The following is a 20,262-nucleotide window of genomic DNA, read 5'->3' as shown; positions in this document are numbered from 1 at the left end:
TCTCGGCTTTTGGGCCATTCGGGAACACATATTCATGCTGGCCGGTGATGCTTACACCTTACAATTTACCACCCTGGCTATGCATGAAAAGACAATTTATGTTCTTAACATTAATTATTCCTGGACCAAAGAGTCCCAAACAAAACCTTGACGTCTATTTACAGCCTCTAATTCACGAGTTGAAGCAATTGTGGGACACGGGATTGTTTACATGACGTGTCTAGGAAACAAAACTTCGACTTAAGAGCCGCACTCCTATGGACGATCAACGACTTTCCTGCTTATGGCATGTTATCTGGTTGGTCAACTGCTGGTGAGAATGCATGTCCATGTTGTACGAAAAAAGAGACTAAATCGACTTGGCTTCAACATAGCAGAAAATGGAGTTGGTTTGATTGTCATAGACAATATTTAGACACTGATCATACTTTTCGCAAGGATAAAGTCCACTTTCGAAAAGGAAGAATAGAGAACGATGTTGCTGGAACGAGGTTATCGGGCGAACAAGTGTGGGAATGTGTGAAAGATTTACCAAAAATCGTGGATGCATCTGACCATGAATTGAAGACGGTTAAAGCGAAACGAATTGGGTGGTGGAAACAAAGTATTTTTTGGGAGCTTCAATATTGGAGCACACTACTAATTCGACATAACCTTGATGTCATGCATATTGAGAAAAAAAATTTTGAACAACTAATTCACACGGTGATGGATAGAAAAGACAAGACAACCTTGAACCCAACTGCACAAAAAGACATCTTACAACTTTGTTCAAGGTCGCGAAAGGTGGATTCATCATTTTGAAAAAGAGCGAAAGAAAGTGTTGTGTGATTGGATATGTAATTTAAAGTTTCCAGACGGCTATGCTTTAGATTTGAGAAGATGTGTCGATATGAATGAGTTGAAGCTACATGGCTTGAAAAGCCATGACTGTCATGTGTTTATGGAGCATTTCTATCGCGGTTGCTTTAAGGCACCTTCTCCCTAAAAATGAGTGGAATGCCATAATCGAGATTAGTCAATTTTTCGAGACTTGTGCACTTCATAAGTACAAATTGAAAAAATAACAAGTCTCGAGAAAAATATTGTCGAGATAATCTGAAAATTGGAAAAAATACTTCCACCTTCATTTTTTAACTCAATGGAACATCCGCCAATTCATTTGCCATATGAAGTGAAAGTGGGTGGTCCTATGCAATATAGGTGGATGTATCCTTTTGAGAGGTAATATCAATATCTTTTACGAAGCCTTCTAAGGTTATTACTTAATTTCATTCATTCTTAACCAATTTTTTTGTAGGTTCTTGAATCATCTGAAAAAAAAATTGGAAATAAAGCTCGTGTTCAAGGGTCATTATGCAACGCATATTTGCTTGAAGAAATAGCAAATTTTTGTTCTTTTTACTTTGAAGATCATATAGACACAAAGGCAAAAGACCTTGACATAGGTCAGAAAAGGCGAAGTATTCTACCTTGCCCGAGCTATTTCAAGATCATGAGGGCACTACTTCTGGAAAATGTCGTGAAAGATTTTTGGAAGATAACGAATATGAACGTGCACACCTCTATGTTTTATCTAATTGTGATTCTGATGAGTTGAAATGTATGGAAAGGTAGGTGAAAAAAATTTTAATTTTAAACGTTGTTTCAAGTAAAACATGCAAAAATTAATTCAAAACTTAATTCGGCATTTTTGAATAGGTTGTTTGAGGATTACATCAAAAGAGAATATCCTGAGGTTTCTATGGCCGAGGATATTTGGAATAAATTTGAAACAAAATTCCCTAACTGGCTTAGAGGTCAAGTAAGTAAATAATATATATTCTATAATGCTTATTTAAATTATATTATTATTTGGTAAATAATTGGTTCATTATCATTAATTTTAGGTAAATAATTTCAAAGATCCAGTTGTAGTTGCCTTAGCAAATGGACCTTCAAAAAAAGTAAGAACATGGAAGCGTTATTCCATCAATGGATACAAATTTCGAGCTTTCATAGATGGGAAAGATTTGGAAAAGTCTACAATTAACAATGGAGTGTGTGTGAGTTCGATCAAGGAGCGACTACTATGGAACCCTAAATGAAGTTGTTGAGTTGTCTTATACTTGTGAAAAAACCCTTACAACGTTATTTTATTCAAATGTAATTGGATAGATAACTGAGAAAGAGGAATGCAAGTACATAAGGAATATAAACTTGTGGATGTTAATCGGAGCAAAAAATTTCCAAAATATGACCCATTTGTATTAGCATATCAAGTGGAACAAGTTTGCTATGCTCCTTATCCAAACATCAAAAGAGATAAAGATCAGTGGTCAGCAGTATTTAAAATAAAGGCAAGATCACAAGTGGATGCTCCTACTGATGAATCTATCTTTCAAGAAAATGTTAATAATGGTGATACAACATTGACAATAATTGAAATAGAGGATGAGAATGAAAATGTGGAGGAGGAACAAGAAGAAACGCAAGGAGATGAAATGCAAGTACAGAATGATGATATGCAAGAGGAGGAAGATGAGGAAGAGTTAGGAGAGGAGGCTTTGAAGAAGTATTTAGAAGAAGATGATGATGAGGATTTTTTAGAATCGCTTTTTGAAAGCAACGAAAACACTAATTGAAGTGATGATGATGATGATGATGATGATGATGATGATGATGTCTAGGATTTATATTAGTTGTAGATGTTTTGTACCCTTTCTTTCAATCTTATTACTTTGTTGGTACTATTAGTTGTAGATGCCGTATGGCTTAATTTAATGAAATCTAGTTTGTTTTCATTCAATCTTACTTTGCCAATTTCTTATTTGGTAGCTATTATTTGATTATTTGATTTCTTACTTTGCCAATTTCTTATTTTGTTGCTATTATTTGAAGCTTTGATTTCTTACTTTGCCAATTTCTTATTTTGTTGCTATTATTTGAAGCTTTGATTTCTTACTTTGCCAATTTCTTTTTTTGTTGCTATTATTTGATTATTTGATTTCTTTCTTTCCCAATTTCTTACTTTGCTAATTTGTTATTTGGTTGCTATTATTTGATTTCTAACAATGTTGAAGAATTTAGTTGGTTTCTATGGCGTCGAGGAGACGAAGACATGGTAGTAATAGTAATGCAGGAAACCAAGGACAGGGAAACGAGAATGAAGAAATACCAAAGATTGACAAAATTCCTCTTGATTCTCTTGAGCAAGAAGGCGTTTGGTAAGTATGTTATTTTTTCGTAATTAATTATTTTTATAACGATATATATATATATATATATATATATATATATATATATATATATATATATATATATATATATATATATATATATATATATATATATTTATTATCTTCTCATTCTTTTTTTTTCGAGGTTCAAGAATGAAAAAGTTGTGAACTTGTTATCGGATACTATTGGATGCAACTACAAAGAACATGCTCCTAATTGGAAATCGGCGTCATCTACTCTAAAGAAGGATTGGTGGAATTGGTTTGAGGTATTAGCAATTGTCATTTAATTTAATACTAGGTATTTTATTCATTTATTTTATATTTATTTACAATAAAGTTTATTTTCTAACTTTATTTTTTATTGAACAGTGGCGTGTTAGTTACGATCCCCGTGACAAGGCAAGGGTTAAGAAGGCTTGGGAAGATGCCATGAAGACCCGTTTACGGTAAATGATTTATCGAGCGTATCATAAGGAAGAGCATGAAAAGCCGGATTGGATTAGTGTTGAGTTGCACCATCAATTGAAGAATAGACCACTTGAAGATCCTAGTTTCACGGGAAGATCGGAGCAGAATTCGGCCAACCGTAGGTCGGGAAGTGACGAGAAAGGGAAGGCGTTGGCTACTCACGTAATGGGTCGAAAAAACACTTTGCAATATATGGACTCAATGGTAATTTCTGCACTTTTTTTTTAACTTAGTACCTTTTTTTTCTTTACCTTTATTTAAAGTTACTAATTATATTTAACAAGTATCAAAATTGCAGATTGATAAAGATGGGAAAGGAGATATTCCGTCCGCTTTGCAAGTGTTGGAGAAGACAAGGAAGCATGGCACAAAAGGATGGTTATCCAAAAAAACTGGTCAACTCTTCGTAAGTTACTAAAATTATTTAATTTTTAACTCATTTTTTCAATCATGATTATTTAGTAGATGGTATCTAATCTTTCGTTTTTTATTGATATAGGGTAAAATCATCTCAAAGAAAACTCGACAGTCAAGGGGTCGAGAACATCGATGATAATGAGATTTATATTGAAGAACATGGAGGATTTGATAAGAAAGGTAGAGTACTTGGCGCGGGAAATGCAGCACCACAAATTTGGGAGCACCACCGCCGCTCGACTGGTAACCTCTTTTCTACTCCTCATACTCCGGGTTTTGTTGGTAGAGTCGCAAAAGAGAATGCCCGACTTAAGCAAGTCGAGGCCGAACAATCTCAATGGCTTGCGGCAATAGAGGAGTTCTTGAGCCAACAAGGTTTTACCACTCAAACTTGTAACCCCGGAGTTCTATCTCAAGCTAGAAATGACTTTGATGATGATGGTGGCGACAATGCTAGGCCTACTCCTACTCCCACTCCCGTGTATTGATGTAGTTGTTTGTTGATTAGTAGTTATCATTCCTACCCTGTAATTTATGGACTTATTTGGCTTTCTTTGTTGAATAATTATTGTACTAAACGGTTGTAAACCTTTTATTTTAAGTTAATGCGAAGACGTTGTTTGGAAATCTCGTCTTGAACGAGTTGTGAATTTGTCAATTGCTGGATTTTCTGTATGTTTGTATGACACCGGGAGTATATGTAATTGCTTTCAAAGCAATTTGGGCGCTGGAAAAGCGCTGTAAACCCACTGGGCATTTCATCCCTGCGACGGAATTAGCGACGGAAAATCCGTCGCAAGGTTTGACTTTCACGTTGACTTTTGGGACACGTGTCCCATATGAACAGTGATCTGCGACGGATTTTCCGTCGCAGATTTTGACTTTCTGCTTGACTTTAGTGCCTACGTGGCCTATTTGAACAGTGATCTGCGACGGATTTTCCGTCGCAGATTTTGACTTTCTGTTTGACTTTAGTGCCTACGTGGCCTTCAATGAACAGTGATCTGCGACGACGACGGGTTTTTGCGACGCACTGCTCCGTCGCAGATATTTAGCAGCGACGGAATTCCCGTCGCAAAACCAAATTTTGCGACGAAATAGAGCGACGGGTTAAATCCGTCACAATTCCGTCGCAAGATCTATTTTTGCGACGGGATTGACATATTTGCGACGGAGTTTTCCGTCACTATGGAACCTTTTTTTTGTAGTGGCCTTTGTTTGTGCAATACCTTGCCAAGACAAGTTATAACGCATATCGTTATGTCAAATAGGAATCCCTTGGGTGCCATCAATCTTCAACAAGAAACTCAAGAAGCTGATCAATCTGCATCCGCCATGACTTCCGCTGAAATCAACAACATGGTCCTTCGACTCTTGGCTACCGTGGAAAACTTGAGCACTCGTCTCTCCCAAGTTGAGAACAAAATGATAACCGAGAATTTTACCTCTTCTGATATTGAGCAAAGGATTAAGCTCCTTGAAAGCCGGCTACTTGCCAACGATAAAACCAACCCTAGTTGGAGGGCTACCAAAACCACTAAAGCAAATCCCCTGGGAACTCAACCAAACAAAACCAGACGACCTCGTAGGTCCTTCCCTGATTTTGGTATGCCTTATGCCACAGCCTTGGAAAGGCTAATCTCCAAAGGAATGCTCAAACCAATTGGTCCAACTCCAGACCCCCTACCAAACAAGCGAGGACGTAGATGGGACGGAAAACTGTTTTGTCAATATCTTCAAGGTCGCGGACATGACAATGAAATGTGTCTCCCCTTAAAGGCGCCATCCTTGATATGATTGAAAAGGGCGAGTTACCATTACCTCCCTCAACAAACAACAAAAGCAACCATCCTGAAAACCCTATTGGACACAGTCAGGAATCCTCCCTAGACTGCTCTCACCTCATCTCTCCTGACGATGAGAAAATTCATGCAATTGACGAAGATGGCCTACAAAGCGCTATAATGATGCTCTCCGTCTCTATCAACAACATATTCTCAAAGCTACAAGTGGTTATTGACAACTTGAACACTCGAGTAGCTAATTTGGAGAAGAGGTTTGGTAATACCGAAATTGAACCTGACCATCAAGGAGAAAACCAACCCTCCGTTCACCAACCAACAACTACTGAAAATGAGGAATCATCTAAAGGTTCGCACACTCATGAACCCACCAACAAAGAACATGAAATTGCCTCACCAAAATACCCTTCAAAATACCAAGCAACATCCCCAAAACTTCCCTTTGACAACGATCAAATCCTGTTTCCGCTCAGGGTTGACAAAAGCAAAACTCACAAAAATATCCCAAAAAACACCAATGTTGGAATCATGGGAAAACATCAAAGGGAATTCACAGATCTGGGAATAACATATGGCACCGCTCTGGGGATACTTGCTTCAGAAGGAATGCTGCAACCCATTGGTCCGACTTCGGACAAACCTGGACCCAAAAGAACCCGTTTCTGGAACGAAAACGCCTATTGCCAATATCATTAAGGCAAGGGCCATGACACCGAAACCTGTTTTAAACTCAAGAACGACATTCAAGATATGATCGAGGCTGGCAAAATCATTATTGCACCTCTCAGTCAAGAGAATCCTCCTGAATGTCTCAAGTCAAACATCAAGGTTGAACGTTCTCAAAGGACATTCACCAAACTCAACACAACCTATGCCACAGCTCTTCAAAAGCTTGTGACTGAAGGGAAACTACAACTAATCGGGCCCACTCCAGACCCGTCTGAAAAGAGGAAAACCCGTTTCTGGGATGGTAGTGCCTATTGCCAATATCATTAAGGAAAAGGTCATGATACTGAAACATGCTTCAAACTGAAACATGTTATTCAATACATGATCGACAACCATCAACTGATAGCTTCATCCCTAGGCCAACCAAGTGATGAAAACAACCCTAATGAACGTCTCATTCTGCAAGGAGATGGAAGTCTTATAGACTATTGTCCTCATATTATCCCAAATAACGAGAGTGAAGTGCTCAAGTGGGTCAACGCTCAAGATCCAACATTCAAGCCGTTGGATGCTGCGAAGGAGTCCGAGTCTTAGGCTTCCTCATATCTATCCTAGTGTATGTCATTTTATTCCTAAGTGACAAACCGGAGGCTGTCTCCATGAATCACACATATTCATCGAGTCTGTGCTAACATCTTATTTATCTAAATAAAAGCACAATTTCCAAATATCATATATTCTCCCCTTTACCATTTCTCGTTGACAACGAGAATTGTTTGAGAATTGATTTAAAACAAACAATATATTCCAATTCAATGTGAGTACACTCGAGTGCGGTTCCGTACCGAGTAAGCAGAGGACTCGAAACTCCGTGTCCATTTTCTTTACCTATTCCATGTCTGGCAATAGAAACCTTTCAATAGCACCCAATTTAGAACGAGCTTTTATCAAAGGGATTCTACGACGAACCCATATAACAAACCAGAACTTCTCTTTGTTCATGATCAATGATGGAAGGCAAGCCCATTCCCCACAAAGACATCCTATCACCGAGTATCAACCTCTCACCAACAGGTACATCCCCGTCTGCACCTTTACCTTCCTCGAACGAAGGATGACAAAGGACCAATAGATCTAAGCCAAAACAAAAGCCAAAGTCTAGGACCAACAAGTCCAAAGCCCAGGACCAATAAGTCTAAAACACCAAGTCTAGGACCAAAAAGTCCAAAACACCAAGTCCAGGACCAACAAGTCCAAAGCCCAGGACCAACAAGTCCAACAAGTCCAAAATCCCGGACAATTAAGTCCAAAACACAAAGTCCAGGACCAACAAGTCCAAAGCCCAGGACCAACAAGTCCAACACAAAAATCCCGGACCAACAAGTCCAAAATCCCGGACCAATAATGTAACACCCCCATATCCAGAGGAGCCTTAACTAGGCCTTCCTTAGCATATAAGGGCGTTACCATCTCGGTTGCCCGAGGAAAGTAATTATCAAACATCAATAAAAGAACTATTAAGTTATATTACAAGTGATTCAAACCAAAATACTATACAAAGGTACAACTCAAAGACTACTCGCTATGACCATCATATCTCGTGAAGACTCATCCCTGCCCGGACCTCAGCTATCAACAACATCAACACCTACTAAGACCGACTGCTCACCATAAGGGATCACGGCAGACACATAACAAACAAACAACCACACAAGGTCAGTACAGAGATAAGACCAAAACATCGGCAACTACAATTATCAATACAACACTACTATCAGTCCCAAACGCAACCACCATAATCCAACCAACTCACATCGATCGTCCACTTGGACCCACCCGCGCTGGGGGACCGCAGCCATACCCACCAAATCCCCGCTCATCATATCGAGCGATAACCCTGTCCATTAATGTGCACATCCCCTTCCGTGGCGGGTTCCACGAAGGGCGAAACTAGGGCGTGAAGCCACTCCCGCAAGTGACCCCACTCAGCCGAGACCGCATCTCGAGAACCATCAACAACGATCACAACCACAATCGCAACACAACACAATTACTATATCAAACAACCACAATACTACCATAACGACCGACACACTAGACCATCTACAGAAACTGAGTAGGCGAACCTACCTTTAAGCAACTGCAACCAATCCATGCCGACAAACAACATATCCAGCGAGCAAGCAAAGCCTATAACCACCATACAAATATCTATTACAACAAGCAATCCTAACTATAGGGAACAAAGGCACGGATGATGATTATGACATACCTACCAGGGAGAAAAGTCGAATGACCGCTACCCGACATAAGCGACGCCTTCCTAAGGTTCAAGGATCTTCAAAAGGCTTCCATGGAGGTTTTGAGGTGAAGGGAAGGAAAGGGGCGATCAAGGATAGGAGGAAAGTGGCGGAAGTGATTTGCGGATTTAACAAAACGCGATATAAAACCCTCGCTGAAAACCCGGTACTCGATCGAGTACCCAACATACTCGATCGAGTAGCCCCCTACTCGATCGAGTAACCCAGCTACTCGATCGAGTAGCCTCTACTCTATCGAGTACCACTCTTAGCACGCACCCCAAGATGGTTTTGGCATACTTTTCTAAGATTACTCCCGCTCCTAAGGGCAGTCAATGATGGTCAAAGGGTCCCTGAAAGGGCGGGTATTACAGTCTTCCCCCCTTAAAAAGAACTTCGTCCCGAAGTTCACCTCACCTATCTCCCGCTCAAGATACGAAGACAACACATCCCCACCCATCTTCCCGCTCAACCCATTACTCCCCGGAAACACCCTTCCCCCCCCCCCCCCCATGTCATCATCATCACCGTCTATACTTATATCTAATGACTTTTACTACTATCATGCAAGCACTATTATCGTTAACCGTTAATTTATATACATATAAACATCAAACCCGCAATGCGAATCACCACCTACGATCACCCGACATACAGTATCGACATACAGTATCGCCTATCTAACTATCGATCTAGAACATGTCTCATATCAACTATCATATGGTACAACCAATGCCACCATGTTACTTGGCAACGTGATTCGAATACGATTTATCACACTATAACTATTCTTCATGACCGTCTCTTGAAACATACAACCCCTTCACTTTAAATAACTAAAGTAATTCGCTATATTTCAGAAATTTTTGTAATTAATGCAAAACATGGTACCAACAACATTATAAACAAGCAAAGCATTATTCGAAAACGGCCTTTTTGTTTCGCGACATTGCTCTTCCCCTCTAAAAAGGAACCTCGTCCCCGAAATTCACCACCCAAATATCAACGCGTATTACTTATTATTTGTATCTTAACATTAAAGGAAACCATATTATTTGTTGTGGACATTACTCGCTAAGTACATACTCGTTAAATTAGAAATCGTACCCAAGTCACCGGAATAACTAGTTACCGTTGACAACACACGTTAAAATGATATGCACAAATATAGGCGAAGTTACAACTCCGATAAATAGATCGTAATGAGGCGTATGCAATGTTAAAGTAACCAGAAATCATTACCGCTTCACTAATTGTGACAAATACGCTTATAACACTTCAATCACGACTTGTAACATATGAAATTAACGGTTCAAAGGTGTTACTACGCACTCACAACTACTTTAAACATTAAACTCGCAATTATAAAACAATTGAACATTTTTAATTTTCGAAAAACCCCCTGTAATAGTGCTACTCGATCGAGTATGTAGCGGTACTCGATCGAGTGCCATGCTACTCGATCGAGTGTCTTGGCTACTCGATCGAGTAGCCCGAGTTCAGAATGTTTTCTTTCTTCCTTTCCTGCGGACTACTCGATAGAGTGTGGGGTACTCTGTCGAGTACCGCGGCCAAAATACCTTACACGACCCGTTATAGACCAACATATATAAACATGACTGTCACATAATTTGAGTCGGGGTGACGCCCCGACTCTCAATCATCCTGCAAACGGATAAAGTAGCTAATCCGGCCTTATGGCCTAACGATACAAGTTCATAAATAAAGTTTCAACTAAAACAACCGAAAATCTAACCACGCTACCAACAACAACTACTACTAACAATCATGAATGAAGATAGAAACAAGGAGTATCACTCCTGCTGCTGCTGCTCAAACATCACCTCATCATCACCACCACCCGGCGATTCGCTCCTGTGACCCGATCCCCGCATCCACTCCTGCTCCTGCTCCTGGGCCCACGTACCATGGGGTCAAGCCACCGTAAGGGAAGGACTGAGGTGCCCCCCACGTCGACGGATCCACCCCGTAGGAATGGAAAACCCCTGAGTAGTCCCCAACTCCTCTCCACCAAACTGGATGCGGTCCCTCGGTCCCTATCCCCTGAGCGTAGGCCATCTCGTGCATGTTCCGGAGTGTCAAGGTAGATGACACTCTCTCCGCCAGGTAACTGGATCGCGTCTCCGGGGTGTCGAGGTAAGGGTAGCATGGGAAAGACTACTGCTGCTGTGGTGCTACTGGCTGTGGCCTATTCTCCGAGGCCCTCTCCCTCACTCGACGGGGTCCCCTCACCACTCTGGGTCTCTCTACCACCTGAACTCCCGCATTCTCGCCCTTCGTCGGCTCCGGCATCTCCTCAAGGATGGTGCCGTCGATGAGATAGGTCTCCAGGCCAGGGGGTCTGTCATCATCCTCCTCCTCCTCGTCATCGGAGTCCACCGCCACTACTGTCGGCTCCAAGGGCTCCGTGGGTGGAAGGTGCTCAGGAGCTGGAATCTTCATCCAACTCATACCCCACACCCTCCACGCTAGGCTACCGTCAGCCAAGGTCCTCAACCATTTTAGGTCGAGATAGTATTCACGATCCATGGTAGGCACTGGGGTAGCTAGAGGCACGTACGCCGAAGAAGCCTCAAAGGAGGTTAGCTTTTCACTAACCGAGTGGCAATAGCACCACAACTCGTGTACGGGAAGGGGAAGAAGCCATCAAGGCAAGGGCAAAGACAAAACTATGGAAGGAGCATTAAAGACCACTTTCCTGGCCCGCTCCGGGTTGAGGTACGACATCAAAAGTAAGACCTCATGATTATTCAATTTACTGATATCCTTTCTGTCATAGAGGAGGTTCGAAAGGGAACGGAGGAAGACTCTCAAGGTAATATGCTGAACGTCATTAATCAGCATGTTGCTCGAGGTGGGAGCTTGCTTCCCAGTCAAGCAAGGCATTAGGCGGCAAACGCCGCACTCAGCGGAATATCGGTTATGGAATCCTTGGGAGGCTTGGCCAACCCAAGGTGAGAGGCAAACAAATCCATGGTCAACGAAAACCGGTATTCATCAATCTAAACTCAACATCGACCCATTTGGGTCATAAAAGAGCTCATGAACTCCAAGGTAAGAAAAGGGTAACTATGCTTCCTCAGCCTATACAAACCCGTAAAACCCAAGGTCTCAAATATGTGACGGACATCCGTCTCTATCTCCAACTCCTCTAACACAGTGGTGTCTATACACTTTGTAGGTCTCATTTTGCGTTTTTGTAAGGCTACAAAACGCTCCCTTTGCTTAAAGTCAACAAAAACAATCGTAGGGTATTCGGGGGACCGCGGGTACCACAGTCCACTCCCCTCCCCGTCTCGGGTGGGTTACCCCTCCCCGCTTACTTTGGCGGAGTCCAAGGTTCGGTCTCGGCATCCGCTAAGGCATATGTTCAAGCAACTTATATAAACATGCAAGTATTGATTTCATGTAATTTGAATTCAACTTATCAGCTAGGAACACCAATTTATCAACAACTTTCAGCATGTGGAGCACATAATTCACGCCTGTTAGCTTTGAACATGAAACTAAGTACACACATTCACCAAATAGCGCTTTCCAAAATTTGACATGTAAGCGCAGGTTATTACTACTCATAATCCATAGTTGTGCAAGAAATTATCATGGCGTTTACATATGCTCAACAAATTCGAATATCCTAGCATGATTCTAAGGTTATTCCAAACACACTTCTAATCACATGTTACTAATTCAAGAGAAAGAATAATTTATAACATATCATTATCACCCTTCACTATTATGTACAACAACTCAATTAAAATTTTCAGACGGTCTTTACAGCTGTGAAAATTTCGGCATATATTCATCAATCATCGTTTCTATTAGCATATTGAAGTTCAACTCATGCTTATACTGTCAATTACAACATCAATTTTTCAATTATAAATCACGAATTTAAATTTAAGGCACTTTTAAGACGGAGTTTTAAGGCAACTTTCTAAGGGTAAAATCATCAAAATCTATCCTCCAACATGATATAAACAATACTTAAGGCTCAATTCTACCATCTAATCATTGTAAAAGAACCAAAAATCGGTTTCAATTTTGGAAACCCTAGAAATTTCGGGTTCAACCCTTGCAATTCCTAATCTAATTTACAGCAATTAGTCACCATCAAACATGGAAAGGAGGCATGTGAATCATATTTCAACTATCAAAAGCAACTACCTACTCATGTAAATCGAAAATTTCAGATTATTTCACTATTTTAACACATTCAAAGCAATAAACCATGTACATTAGGAAGAATAGCATACCTTGATTGATGAACAAAGTAGAGAAACGAAATTAAACTAAGAAATCAACCCCAAGATTCACTACTAACCCAAGAGAATGAGAGGATTTGAGAGGGAATAAGGATTTGAGAGTAGATTAGGTGGAGGTGTGTCGAAATATAGAGGAATAAGAAGAAGAAATAGAAAAATTAGGGGTTTTAAGAAAACCCGTAGGATTCGCTGTTGTAACCTACTCGATCGAGTGCCTGGGTTACTCGTTCGAGTACCACCCTACTCGATCGAGTAGGAGCTAAATCGTCGAGTATCTGCAGGAATTTTCCCACATCCCGACGTTATAGCCTCCTACCTAGATCGAGTGAGGTCTACTCGGTCTAGTAAGCACTCGCACTCGGTCAAGTAGAGTTAAGTACTCAGTCCGAACACTAAGTAACTCGAAGATACCTGCAAAACAACGCCGCGTGTCGATTCCAAACTAAGCTCGGGATTCGACACTAATTATCACATTCAATCACGTTTTATAACCATTGTCGCGCAAAATACAACCCTTAAACAACTAAGAGACATATCACGTTACGTTATACAAATTACCCAACTCGGTCTACCTGTCACCGAGTTATTCATAAACCTAGTCGTGTCACTTTATTACACTTAAACTTGTTTTACATGTTACTACTAAACTCATGCTTACTTCAAGTTGAAGCGGATGATTAACATTAGTTCTTTCTTTCACGTATTACATAAATGCATACTTTTCAAAACAAATTAATCTACCATGTTTCACATTCTATCATAAGCAATTTATTTTAGTACGAATCACACATTACGCAGCGGAAAATTTCAACCAACAAGTAGGCATGAACGCATTACTATATGCTATGTCTCGAATTATAATTCTACTATGCTATAACTATCATCATAGTGATTATTAGGGATTTATAAATTCGTATATGACTTCCGTCATCACTAACTTATAGCAAACATCTACCATGTTCGCTCTTCATGTCACAACATTCAGTTCCACATTTTCACGCATTCCTATCATGTAAACTTTCGTCACATATCTCATAGCCATTACATAAGCTCACTAATCATCCAAAGAACCTCACTAATCTCATCGACAATTACCATACACGGTCTAATATATCACTAATACACCCCTATCAATTCCAACAAGGCTTAACCGAAGGTAGCTCCGGCACAATTAACATACATATTACACCTAGACACACAGACTCCACATTCCCATACCATGTGACTGGCTTAAGTGTCATGGGGCCAAGATTTTGAAATTAGGGCGCCTACTCACCCAAAATCTAGCATCAGCTGGGGCTCCCATTACACATACACCAGGTACATTTTATTAGACTCTCTACGTTCATTATGTTCATTTGTTACAGGTTCCAAAATCGTCGCTCTGATACCACTTTGTAACACCCTCATATCCAGAGGAGCCTTAACTAAACCTTCCTTAGCATATAAGGGCGTTACCATCTCGGTTGCCCGAGGAAAGTAATTATCAAACGTCAATAAAAGAACTATTAAGTTATATTACAAGTGATTCAAACCAAAATACTATACAAAGGTACAACTCACAGACTACTCGCTATGACCATCATATCTCGTGAAGACTCATCCCTGCCCGGACCTCAGCTATCAACAACATCAACACCTGCTAAGACCGACTGGTCACCATAAGGGATCACGGCGGACACATAACAAACAAACAACCACACAAGGTCAGTACTGAGATAAGACCAAAACATCGGCAACTACAATTATCAATACAACACTACTATCAGTCCCAAACGCAACCACCATAATCCAACCAACTCACACATCGATCGTCCACTGGACCAGCCACACCATGGGGGACCGCAGCCATACCCACCAAATCACCGCTCATCATATCGAGCGATAACCCCGTCCATTAATGTGCACATCCCCTTCCGTGGCGGGTTCCACGAAGGGCGAAACTAGGGCGTGAAGCCACTCCCGCAAGTGACCCCACTCAGCCGAGACCGCATCTCGAGAACCATCAACAACGATCACAACCACAATCGCAACACAACACAATTACTATATCAAACAACCACAATACTACCATAACGACCGACACACTAGACCATCTACAGAAACTGAGTAGGCGAACCTACCTTTAAGCAACTGCAACCAATCCATGCCGACAAACAACATATCCAGCGAGCAAGCAAAGCCTATAACCACCATACAAATATCTATTACAACAAGCAATCCTAACTATAGGGAACAAAGGCACGGATGATGATTATGACATACCTACCAGGGAGAAAAGTCAGCAAGAGACCGCTACCCGACACAAGCGACACCTTCCTAAGGTTCAAGGATCTTCAAAAGGCTTCCATGGAGGTTTTGAGGTGAAGGGAAGGGAAAGGGGCGACTGAAGGATAGGAGGAAAGTGGCGGAAGTGATTTGCGGATTTAACAAAACGCGATATAAAACCCTCGCTGAAAACCCGGTACTCGATCGAGTACCCAACATACTCGATCGAGTAGCCCCCTACTCGATCGAGTAACCCAGCTACTCGATCGAGTAGCCTCTACTCTATCGAGTACCACTCTTAGCACGCACCCCAAGATGGTTTTGGCATACTTTTCTAAGATTACTCCCGCTCCTAAGGGCAGTCAATGATGGTCAAAGGGTCCCTGAAAGGGTGGGTATTACAAATAAGTCCAAAACACAAATTCCAGGACCAACAAGTCCAAAGCCCAGGACCAACAAGTCCAACACAAAAATCCTGGAGCAACAAGTCCAAAATCCCGGACGAATAAGTCCAAAACACAAAGTGCAGGACCAACAAGTCGAAAGCCCATGACCAACAAGTCCAACACAAAAATTCCGGACCAACAAGTCCAAAATCCCGGACCAATAAGTCCAAAACACCAAGTCCCGGACCAACAAGTCCAAAGCCCAGGACCAACAAGTCCAACACCAAAGTCCCGGACCAACAAGTCCAACACCAAAGTCCCGGACCAACAAGTCCAAAGCCCATGACCAATAAGTCAAAAACACCAAGTCCAGGACCAACAAGTCCAGGACCAACAAGTCCAGGACCAACAAGTCCAGGACCAACAAGTCCAGGACCAACAAGTCCAACACAAAAATTCCGGACCAACAAGTCCAAAACCCAGGACCAATAATTCCAAAACACCAAGTCCAGGACAAACAAGTCCAAAGTCCAGAACCAACAAGTCCAAAACACAAAGTCCAGGACCAACAAGTCCAAAGCCCAGGACCAATGAGTCCAACACACCAAATCCCGGACCGGTGAGTCTAAAACACCAAACACCGAAACCTCAACCAACACTGCTTCACCCCTAAGTCCTTCTAGAGACTGCTATAGGGAGAACTATCTAGGCTTCTGAGGATTCCCCTCAAGCTCATAATATCACACCTTAACCTTTAAGGTCCGGACATGAGTTTCTTATCCCAAATTATTTACCAACCCTTTCGTGCTCAGGCCACATCAAGCTTGAGACCCCATTGTACACAACATTATAAGTCGTAACCCATCGGCCTAAACACCACAAAATACAAACTCCTGATTTTTATCTGTCAAACAAACCTATCATTACTAGGCTCCACATTCCATAATGTCGAAGCCATTATCATCATAACCCAAATACGGAGTCTTCAAAAAATATTGCTCCCTGGAACGGGACATGCCCATTTCATTCTTAGAGTCCACTTTTTAGTGTGCTCACATAACAAGAAACATTTCCACAAAATGTACCTCTTCGATTCATGATCAAGAGGGAATTCTTCCCAACCAACCTTCGAGTCACCAAACGGAATTTTCCGTCGTGACCCTCTACTCCAGATTTTTATCTGTCAAAGAAACCTATCATTACCAAGCTCCACATTCCATAAATGTCGAAGCTATTTTTACCCTGGCCCAGATACAGAGTCCTTGAATGCTTTGCTACCGAGAACGGGACATACCCAATCTACCCTTAGGGTCCACTTTTTAGTGCGCTCACATGATAAGGAACATTTTCACAAATTAAACCTCTTCGATTCATGATCAAGGAGGAATTCTCTCAAATCAATTTTTGAGTCACCAACAGCATTTACCGTCGTGACCCACACGCTTTAAGGTCTTAACAGTAAGCTTAGACACACATTCAGAACTACGATCTGGTTTGATTTCACATCACGTGAATACGTAGGCAGTCCTTCAAGGACACAACCATACACCTCAAAATCAATTATCAACACACATTCAGAACTACGATCTGGTTTGACTTCACTTCACGTGAATACGTAGGCAGTTCTTCAAGGACACAACTATACACCTCAAAATCAATTATAAACACACATTCAGAACTACGATCTGGTTTGATTTCACATCACGTGAATACGTAGGTAGTCCTATTACGAGGGCACAACCACACAAACACACACATTCAATTTTCACACCTATAATTTGCAACCCATTGCACACACCCCCAGAACTACGATCTGGTTTATTTTCGTAGACATGCGAATACGTAGGCAGTCCTATTACAAGGGCACAACCGCATACTCCTTTCACGACATTTCCAATTTTCAATCCTCAATAACCAGCTCATAACTACGATCTGGTTTGATTTCGCAAACACGCGAATACGTAGGCAGTCCCCCAACAGGGACACAACCGCACACCCATTTCAATCTCAACCATCAACATCAATCCTCAGAAGCAGCCCACCCACCTGCAAAAATTAGTCTTATACCTCTTTACTGGGGGCTTCTTCCTTAAGACGTCGCCCATTCCTTGTTTTGTCAAATTCCCACCTTCTCACTGTGGGGGCTTCTCTTTCAAGATGCCACCCGTCCTTTATCCTCAAACATCTTTTCAGTCTTAACTACAGTCTAAAATAAAACCGCCCATAGCCTAGTGCTCAGTTCGGACGATGACAAGGTCTTGGTTCCACTCTCTGAATCATCAAAACTCGAGAAGGGATCTCCAACGAGCAAACAGAGCCAAAGATGTCTGGAAGAGATAATCAATTCGTGTCCCCCAGCCAAGCAGACCTTCCAATCCAGGGATTTGATACGCGTTGTCACCCTTTATTTGCTAGGAGTTGCATACACATAAGCAAAATCTGTCAGAGTCACCCCCGTGTCGTGTCGACGCTAAATTTGTATCACGTTCACGACCGTCTGCTTGTCAGTCTGTCAGTATGTATCTATGTGAGTCAATGTCACAAGGGTCACGTGTCTCCAATCTATCAAATCACAGATCTACGAGTAACAAGACTCCATATTAAGCTTCACAACTTTCAAAACTCCTATCTCCCCTCACGTGAGATATTACATGCTAGTTGCTTATATGGTTACTGCTCACATGCTTATTTGCTTACGTGCTTATATGCTAACATGCTAGTTGCTTATATGCTAACTGCTCACATACTTATTGTTGGGGCTGGTGTCCTCTACAGTTAGTGCAATAACATTTAAATCTCTAAAAGGATCAAAGGGTATACTTTTGTATTATTATCAGTTGGTCCACGTTTATCAATAACGGTTGGCTTGCTAGATAAGTTTGACGTTATTGTCATACTGATGGCGGTGATCAACTGGTCCCTAAAAGTCACACCTATAAGATACGTTTGAGAGATGTGACGGTATGAAAATACAGTCATGTTGATGCCTAATATGACTAAGCAGTTAGTCGAAGTTATTGACTAATAATTAGTCAAACGCGATGTTGAGATAATTATTTAATACGGATTAAATAATAATGGCTAAGACGAATTAAGCGGTTAATTCGTAAATTGAATATAAACGATTATATTTAATTGATGTATATTGAATTAGTTATACAATATTGTTGATGTGACCGTAATTAGCGCATATTTAGCCCCCAAATTACCATTGTTTCCATGCTTTTTAGTGCCTATTTGGGTCATTTCTTATCTTTAGTTCTTTGTTTTGCATATTCTTTGAGATTTTGATCCCTTGGTAGGAAAGGAGTAAGAATCTTGCATTTTCATGGCAAAACGAGGCTAAATTGATCGTATTCAATGACCAAGCATCAAGGAGAGACAAGACTAGAAGGCCTTTGTACATAGCATAGTAGAAGAGCATTGTTGAGAAAAGGATCCTTGAGTCCCCAAGGAAATCCCCAAGGAATTCGTGAAGAAAAGGGAAGAAAAAGAAGAAGGAAAGTTGTTGAACTACAATCCGAACGGATTGTAGAGAATCCGTCCGTCCTTGCCCGATCCGAGCGTCCTCACCAGGAATCCGCTCGGATTCCCCATGCCCAATCCGAGCGTCTTGTTCCTTGATCCGCTCGGATCGTCCACCCTGATCCGGCCGTCCCGACTCCCGGCCAGCACGGATCACAAGACAAAGATTTCGTTCTTCTAGCTACGAAATGGAGAAGCCCTTCTCTCGGATAATCCCGGAGGCTCCTTGCTCAACTTAAAAGTGTAATTACTAGTTTAGCCCTTAGTTAACCCTAATGCATCCTCCCTAATTTTCACTATAAATACCCCATTAGTCTAATTAGAGGAGCATGTTCTTCTTATCAATATTTAGAGTAGTTAATATCAATCAAATCTCTCTTCAATATTGTAATCAAATATTAATCTAGTTTTAATCCAAGTTTTAGTTCTTGAATCTCTCTCTTGTTCTTCATTTATTTTGGGTAATTAGAAGATTATTGGGTTTATTGGGAGATTGACAACCTTCCATCAATCATCAAGTTCTTCTATTATTCTTTGCATCTTTATTATTGGAATCATTAGTAGGTATAATCTCTTAATCCCTTTTTAATTATTGCTAATTACTTTCATTTATTCATCATGTTTCATTATGTTAGTATGATTGACAACCTCTCTAGCATGATCAATATGATAATGAGTGAGTAGTCTCTTAGCTAGGGTTTAATGGGTGATTAGGGGAAACCAACATGGGGAATGATTCATGCTTAAATTAATATGCTTTCATATCTTATTTGCTTGCTTGTTTTGATCTTAATACATGCACATGTTATATTTGATGAAATGCTAAGCCTATGAATCCTTGCATTTACTATCATCTTCTATCCTTTCAACTTGACTTGTAAGACATAACCCAACTCGAGTCTTGTTAGACCATGCATGTG

The sequence above is a fragment of the Silene latifolia genome, chromosome 6 (genome assembly GCF_048544455.1).
Source record: "Silene latifolia isolate original U9 population chromosome 6, ASM4854445v1, whole genome shotgun sequence".
Classification (NCBI taxonomy): Eukaryota; Viridiplantae; Streptophyta; class Magnoliopsida; order Caryophyllales; family Caryophyllaceae; genus Silene; species Silene latifolia.
Note: the sequence above shows the minus strand (reverse complement) of the source record.